The 8,599-nt window shown below is 45.4% G+C and overlaps 2 long non-coding RNA genes across 2 annotated transcripts; both read right to left on the minus strand.

The window, feature by feature from the left end:
• Window positions 1-262: 262 nt before the first annotated feature.
• Window positions 263-1,617, minus strand: LOC134464671 (uncharacterized). The gene is made up of 4 exons (XR_010038009.1): window positions 1,589-1,617; window positions 1,372-1,480; window positions 1,031-1,135; window positions 263-431 (listed from the first exon to the last, which is right to left on the minus strand). It is a non-coding gene; the product is annotated as an uncharacterized LOC134464671 (long non-coding RNA).
• LOC134464672 (uncharacterized) lies at window positions 1,617-3,832 on the minus strand. Its single transcript, XR_010038010.1, has 4 exons — window positions 3,695-3,832; window positions 2,407-2,476; window positions 2,105-2,209; window positions 1,617-1,656 (listed from the first exon to the last, which is right to left on the minus strand). It is a non-coding gene; the product is annotated as an uncharacterized LOC134464672 (long non-coding RNA).
• Between the last annotated feature and the right edge of the window lie 4,767 nt (window positions 3,833-8,599).

The following is an 8,599-nucleotide window of genomic DNA, read 5'->3' on the forward strand; positions in this document are numbered from 1 at the left end:
ACGCCTAGCCTATGCATGATGTTTGGGAAGGGCACAATTCATAAAACTCAAACATACAATGCTTTTTCAAAAAAGGGTTCTATGTTCCCCGCTGCATCCAAGTAGACTGCTGCCACATTGCTAAGAGCAGGTTGTTGTTACATCTCTGACAGGTTAGGTTTAAGGATAGTTTTAGTCAGGGCACATACAAAAATGGATTTGAGTAAAAGTTGTCAATTCATAGTAAATACGTGGTAAATATGAAAGTAAGAGGAAAAAATAGTACAGGTACTGCCTTTTAATACAGACTATACAGGTATGTACAACATTATAAACATTGCTGTTGATTTCATGTTCTTCAGCCGCCAATCATGCCAGAAGGGTCTACTGAAGGTCTCTGGTCACTGTGTCCTCGTCATACTGCAACAGGCACTCAGTCTCACTTCTGGGAGCTGTAGAAACAACAAATAAATTAATACTTCACCATGCACCTCATATTGACATAGCAAATATATCAATAAGCAAGTCATATTGAGCCCAACAGGGATAATCTTACACTATTTTTGTCTTCTATAGTCTCATGCACTATGTCTCCCTGCCAGGATATGTAGAATGTAAGAAAATAAATCAAAACATAGCAATGCACAGCATTGACAACTTATCTATAAAGTAGCACACGTCATATTGCCAATGTAGGCCAGGGGTGGGGAACTATGTCTTGAGGGCCGTTTTGCGACCCTTGAGGCCGTTTTATCCGGCCCCCGATATCATTTTTATGTTATTCAGCTTCACATAAAATGACATATTTTGTAAAGGAACCTTAGAAAATACATTTGCAATACAATTAAGTTATATTCAGGGAAGCTGAAGAAGGTGGTGTTTGTTTAAATGTGGCTGCCTTCAATATAGGTCTAAAGTGAAGGGGAAAATCCTGGTTTGTGTTCATAGTACGGCCCTTGGAGGACTTTTACGGCCCCTCGGATGAATTTGAATTGGCCCTTCGAATGAGAAAGGTTCCCCACCACTGACGTAGGCTATAGGTTACGCTTACCCTCTTTCACTCCTCTGTGGAGAGACTGTGCTTATTTCAGGTTGGCTTCCAGACGCGTCTGTAGCACAGCACACAGGATTGCAGGACACAGCATCCTGCAGGACACTACAAAAAACAAACAAACAAACAAACAAAAAACAAGGGGAATGAATAAATGACCTGCCCAGTTATTAAACAAATGAAAATTGATGTGCCAGAGCTGTGGTAAAAGTAACCTTGGGTCCAAATCATCTAGGCCTAGGGTGTGTGTGTGTGTGTGTGTGTGTGGTAAATCCAGTGTGCACATTATTCAGATATGAGAATTAATTCATTCATTCATTTTAACTGACATCAGTACATACCCATATCAGTGCCATTTCACCCTGCCAAGACACTGGACCTGGGTCTATTGGAGCTCTCTGCTCAGGGTGTCCTCGCCATACTGCAGCAGGCACTCTGTTTCTATAGTTCCTAGAAGCGAGACAAATAAATAAATAAATACTTCACCATGCACCTCATATTGACATAGCAAATATGTCAATAAGCAAGACCTATTGAGCCCAACAGGGATAATCTTACACTATATCAGTTTTCTGTGGTCTCTTGTATCACCATCCTGCAGGACACTACCGTCTCCCTGCCAGGATCTGTAGGATGTAAGAAAATGAATCAAAGCATAGCAATGCACAGCATTGACAACTTATCTATAAAGTAGCACAAGTCATATTGACAATGTAGGCCAGGGGTGGGGAACCTATGTCTCTAGGGCCGTTTGCGACCCTTGAGGCATTTTTATCTGGCCCCCCGATATAATTTTAATGCGATTCAGCTTCACATGAAATATACATATTTTGTAAAGGAATCTTAGAAAATACATTTGCAAAACAATTAAGTTATATTCAGGGAACCTGAAGAAGGTGGTGTTTGTTTAAATGTGGCTGCCTTCAATATAGGCCTAAAGTGAAAGGGAAAATCCTGGTTTGTGTTCATAGTACGGCCCTTGGAGGACTTTTACGGCCCCTCGGATGAATTTGAAGTGGCCCTTCGAATGAGAAACGTTCCCCGACCCTGACGTAGGCTATAGGTTAAGCTTACCCTCTTTCACTCTTCTGTGGTGAGACTGTGCCCATTTTGGGTTGACCTCCACACGCGTCTGTAGCACAGCACACAGGATTGCAGGACACAGCATCCTGCAGGACACTTCAAAAAACAAGGGGAACGAATAAATGACCTGTCCAGTTCTATAAAAAAGAATACCCTGAAAAAGAACAACCCTGTTGTTTCTACAGCTCCTAGAAGCGAGACAAATAAATTAAATAATTCACCATGCACCTCATATTGACATAGCAAATGTATCAATGAGCAAGTCATATTGGTCACAAAGAAGTTAATCTTACATTCTTTCAGTCTTCTATGGCGAGTTAGGCCTTCAGGTGACTCGTCTTCGCCATATTATGAGACAGCAGCCTGTGAAAACATGGCAAATAGAATAACCCATTAACCTTGGGTCCTAATATAATACATGGACATAAACTAGCCTACATTATTTAGACAAGGTCAGTAGACCTCCACGTGAAACAATAAGAAAAAGTGATCATGCATAATTTCAATTTCTTGAAGAGGCCATCTACACTTATATCTGCAACAAGTGCTGTTTTGAAGACCCATACTTTTTAAGGACAGGTTGCCTACTGTTGCCCTGTGTGACTGCCTAGGTTTTAGGATAGGGAAAGTAAAACAAAAATCATTGAGTAAAATCGATGGGGGACAAATTGTAGCTTTTGTAGACTACGTCGCTACTTGAGGAAAAATAGCTTAACTACAGGGACGTTAGCTACTCGATACATGGTAGTGACGCTACGACCAAGCTACTAGAGAATGTAATTAAACTAGTCGCTTCGCTCTGCCCAGCACTGAAAACCAAGGACACTCCCAACTGAGATCGCTCCCGGACGTGTAGTCCCAGGTGTTTCTATCACTCCCGGACGTGTAGTCCCACCGATTATATTTCACGTATCATCATACACTGCCACATACAAGCAATTTAGGGTTAGGTTTAGGGTTAAGGTTAAGGTTAGAAACAAAAAACTAACATCAAAAAGATAACTAACTCCGTTATATGGCGGTGGGATCGATAGTCTGGCTAGTGGGAGCGAGCCGACCGGGGAGCGTCCTGCGTTCGGAGCGACAATGGAAAACCAACATACCCAGACGGCACACCAGTCTTGCCAACGTCGCCTAGATGCATTTTTGCCGCTGTAAAATACATTGGCAAGGCGTCTAAGCGTTAGTTCATCAGCGAAATGCCGGGCAGACGTGAAAAATGAGCAGTGTCCAGCATCTAGTTGATGAGCTAACGCAATAGCATGCTAACGGTAGCCTTTGTCTATCTTTAGGCAGGGGAAAGGCAACTGAGAACGAGCAATGTCAAACAATTTACCATCAACAAGTATACTTAACACATTCACCACAGCATTTTGTCATTACGATGCTCGCAAGTCATCAGAATTTACTAGCGTACAGCAGCAACTAGTGTAGGCCTAGTCACATTGAGGGGACTTGAGCTACCAGCTATGTAAAGCGGCTGTGCTACAACTTAGCAATGGCGGATCTGTGTTCAGAGGAGCTATTCAGTCGCTCTTGAGTACTGAAACTTTAAACCACAGTTGAGTAAAATGTACTTACATGTATGTGAAGCCCATTTTCCGTTGGTATGTGAGGAACTTTCCCCCCATATCGCCAAGAAACTTGTAACAGTGAAACCACACAGACAGCGCGTGATTCTGTTCAATCAGGAAGTGTTGTTGACCGCGGTAGATGGCTTCTTTGTGACTTGTGTGTGGAATTTGCATTGTGCCAATTAGTTTTACTGCCACCTAAAGGCTTGGTGTAGAACTAATTTAACCAGAGACGGTCTATTTTCAACTAACTTGAACAATCCTTGCTTTAGTTCAGAATACCAAGCACATTGATGTTTTTCCTCAAAAGCAGTTGAGGAACCTTTTTTAATTCGAAGGGTCACTTCAAAATGTATGTCCAAGAAAGATCATTCAGATGATTCTATTTTGATTGCCTATTCTGTAGGTTCATTTAAATGTTTATAGCACAGATCAAATTGTTTGATCAACTTAATTTCTGAGCTTATAGTATCATAATAAAATGTACTGACAGCAAAGCTCTGGCTAGTAGAAAGGTTTAATGCAGGGGTGGGGAACCTTTTTAATTCGAGGGGCCACTTCAAATTCCTACCATGGTCATAAAATCCTCCGGGGGCCGTACTATGAACACAAATCAGGATTTCCCCATAAAATTTAGGCCTATATAGACACCTTTAGGCCTATATAGACATATAGACATATTTAAAGGTAGACACCTTTAAAACAGTCCCCACCTTTTCTAGGTCCCCTGAATATAACTTAATTGCATTGGAAATGTAATTTCTAAGATTCCTTAGGCCTGCAAAATATGTCATAGGCCTATTTAATGTGAAGTTGCAAAACATTATAATGATATCAGGGGCCGGATAAAACAGCCTCAAGGGCCCTCGAGACATAGGTTCCCTACCCCTGGTTTAATGGTTAGTGATTCTGAAAAACACCACTGGGCAGCGTGAAAAAACATACACACACACACACACACACACACACACACACACACACACACACACACACACACACACACACACACACACACACACACACATTTTAGTAAAAGCCCAAAAAATGCCCTAGGGCCCCCAACAATCCCGTTGCCTAGGGACCCCAAAATCCTAGAAACAGGCCTGACGACCCCCCACTCCCTCCCACACACCTGACCTCACCCCACCCCACCCCACTTGAAATTGACTGGGGCAGCTCCCGACCTGATCACTGGCATTTACATATTAAAGGCTCTTCTGAGAAGGGGATGGGAGGGGGGCATGGGGGAGCCGCAAATGCTGTGGCTTGAGGTATGAGGCAATTTAAGGTGCAAAACTCATCCACAAATTCCTCTTTTCATGCAGTGAGAGGCCAAACCGCTGCAAGCGTGCACGCACACGACACTTGGGCCACCAAACGTCTTTATCTTTATAGGAGTTTAGGGGTTTTTTCAGATATGTCTACGCAAACGAATTTAACCACAACCTGTTAACCGCATGACACACACTGCTCTTGCATTTCACAGCTCTGATGATTATCTTCGAACCCCCCGTACACCTCACAGAGACACATGCACACAAACAAGCACACACACACACTACACACACAAACACAAACACAAACAAGCACACACACACACACACACACGAAGCACGCACGCACGCATGCACACACACTTCACACTTCTGTTGAAAAACAGCATGTTTTTATTAGCCTATGTTGCACGTCAAAGATTATTTGACCAAAAACACCAAGGGCATTAGCAGAAGCCACTAACAGATAACTCACCTACAGAGTTTAAAACAGAGTTTGGAGAGGCAGCAAGGTCACTAACAGCTTTGGCAGGACCCCGGACAAAATCATCCAAAAGGGCACCCTCACTCCATACATACAGTAAAATGGGTACCCAATTCTGGGGGTTTGGGCACACTGACTGTGTGTGTGCGTGTACGTGCGTGTGTGTGCGTGCGTGCGTGCACGCATATGTGTGTGTGTATGTGTGTGTGCGTGTGCGTGCGTGTGTGTGCGTGCGTGCGTGTGTGTGTGCGTGCGTGCGTGTGTGTGTGTGTGTGTCTCCAGTCAGCAGGGTGGACTCAGGGTGAGAGGCCAGCTGAAGACATAGCAACCAGGCCATAGCAACCGGCAGGTGAAGAGGAAGAAGGACAAGTAATACACACATGCGCACGCATGCATGCACACACACACACACACACACACACACACACACACACACACACACACACACACACACACACACACACACAGTGTTCACTTGCTACTGGATGGCTGCTTCAGTATAGCCATACCACACACACAGGTGGAGGACCTCTATAATGCAAGTAAACATAAATACGTCGCTAAAGTTGTCTGGGCTAGCGATTCGTAGCTAAAGTCGTCTGGGACTGAGAGAGAGAGAGAGAGAGAGAGAGAGAGAGAGACAGAGAGAGAGACAGAGAGAGAGACAGAGAGAGAGAGAGAGAGAGAAAGAGAGAGAGTTGGAGAAGGGGACAGAGACGCAGGTCAGGTGGTGTGGCCCTAGTAACCAGGCCATGGCAACCAGGTCTTTTGCATTCATTGGGTAGAATGTCATCACAAAACATCCAAAGAGGACATTTCCAATGTCGCCAAACACTCCCCCATCTCTCTCACTCTCTGTTTCTGTCATAGCTGGAGAGGTAGGTGCCTCATCCTCATGATTTAGTCCTGGTTGCTATGGCCTGGTTGGTGTGGACTGGTTGCTATGACCTGGTTGTTACGTGGTGGCCCTACTCTATGACCTCTCTGTCTTCCTCGTCAACCACGCCAACCTCTCTCTCTCTCTCTCTCTCTCTCTCTCTCTCTCTCTCTCTCTCTCTCTCTCCCTCTCCCCCTCTCTGTCTCTCTCTCTTTCTCTCTCTCTCTTTCTCTTTCTCACATCCTCTCTCTGTCTCTCTCTTTCACATGCACGGAACATGTAATGCACAAACATGTACAGAGGCGCGTATACAGAGACATGAGCACACACACATGCAGACAGACGTAAACCCAATTTGGTGCAGAGGGAACAGCACACAGGCACAGAGGCCAAACGGCTGCAGGTAAGTGTGCAGGCATGGGTGACTTAGGCAAGAGCTATAAGATCTGTGCAGTCATCACATATCTTCAGAGAAGTCTGTGCAAACTTTAACCACAACCTGTTAACCACATGACACACACTCCTCTTGCGCTTCATCGCTCTGATGAATATCTTGATAAAATGTCCATATTCGTATTTCCCTTGCACAGACACATGCACACGCTAGTAGGCACATAAACCCACACACACTCCCCTCCCCCTTCTAACTTCAGCTGACGAACAGGATGTTTTTTAATTACATTACACTTCGGTGATGATTTTACCAAAAGCACCTAAAAAGAGGACACACATAACCAAGCTGCTAATACAGTATGTACAGGAGCACAGAGTAACAAAGCCATAGCAAAGTTAGCAGAGGAAAGCTATTTATGATCAGAGCATATCCCAGAAGGCCTTAGAATGCGGGGAAGCTAGATAGATATCCTTTACTCTACTCTACTTTAGCTGTACTCCTGTACACTAGAAAGGGAGTCAGAAGTGGGATGGATGCCAGCCAGCTGTGTGAACCCATGATAGGTGACCCCGGTGCAAGGGACCCCAGGATAGGTGACCCCAGACGTAAAGAAGCTGCTAATATGTACAGGAGCACAGAGTACCAAAGGACTAGCAAAGTTAGCAGACATATCATTCCCAGAAGGCCTGGGAAGGCAGGGAAACTCTTTTTCCCTACGCTACAAGGGGAGTCAGAAGAGGGATGGATGCCAGCCAGCTGTGCGAGCCATATGAGGGACCCTGGAATAATGGACCCCGTGCAAGGGACCCGACTATAGGTGACCCCGGTGCAAGGGACCCGACTATAGGTGACCCTGGTGCAAGGGACCAGACTATAGGTGACCCTGGTGCAAGGGACCAGACTATAGGTGACCCCGGTGCAAGGGACCCGACTATAGGTGACCCTGGTGCAAGGGACCCGACTATAGGTGACCCCGGTGCAAGGGACCCGACTATAGGTGACCCCGGTGCAAGGGACCCGACTATAGGTGACCCTGGTGCAAGGGACCCCACTATAGGTGACCCTGGTGCAAGGGACCCGACTATAGGTGACCCTGGTGCAAGGGACCCCAGGATAGTTGATTTGGTGCTGAGGGCCTACCAGACTGGCAGGGAGGCCAAAACCGTTTTGACCCTAGCGTGCATGCATGTACTGTAAAGGACAGTGGCTGGCAACAGCTAGGGGATCTGTGATGCCACCACAGGCAGCAGAAGGGATATCAGAGACTGCTGCGCAAACAAGAAACCACAACCTGTTGACTGCATGACACAAACTTTCCTTCAACGTACTCCTTTCACACCACGCAGCATAAACAGTTTGTACATCAGGATGTTGCATCTTGACAAAATGTTCCTATTCGACACCCCCCCCCCCCTCTCTCTCTCTCACACACACACAGACTCTCTCTCTCTCTCTCTCTCTCTCTCTCTCTCTCTCTCTCTCTCTCTCTCTCTCTCTCTCTCTCTCTCTCTCTCTCTCTCTCCATACCTCTCTCTCTCTGTTTCTCCTGATAACAACCCATGGTGAACACCAGGCCATAAGCCCCTTGCCACAGACACCCATGTTCACTGAGCAAAAACAAAGACATAAAATAATAATACGTAAAGACTAATAATGTTCACTGAACAAAAATAAGAAATGAAAAATAACAATACCTTTATGAAAAGGTCATGGGGCTAAGGAATTGGGGAAAGTAGAGGAGGGAAGGGCTACTGACCATAGGCCTCAGTGATGAGATGTGACTTCAGATGCTTTTTAAACGTTGCCAGAGTGGGGGCTTGGCGGATGTGGAGAGGTAAACTGTTCCAGAGGGTGGGGGCATGACATCCTGACAAGAAAATGTG

The sequence above is a fragment of the Engraulis encrasicolus genome, chromosome 15, assembly GCF_034702125.1.
Source record: "Engraulis encrasicolus isolate BLACKSEA-1 chromosome 15, IST_EnEncr_1.0, whole genome shotgun sequence".
Taxonomy (NCBI): Eukaryota; Metazoa; Chordata; class Actinopteri; order Clupeiformes; family Engraulidae; genus Engraulis; species Engraulis encrasicolus.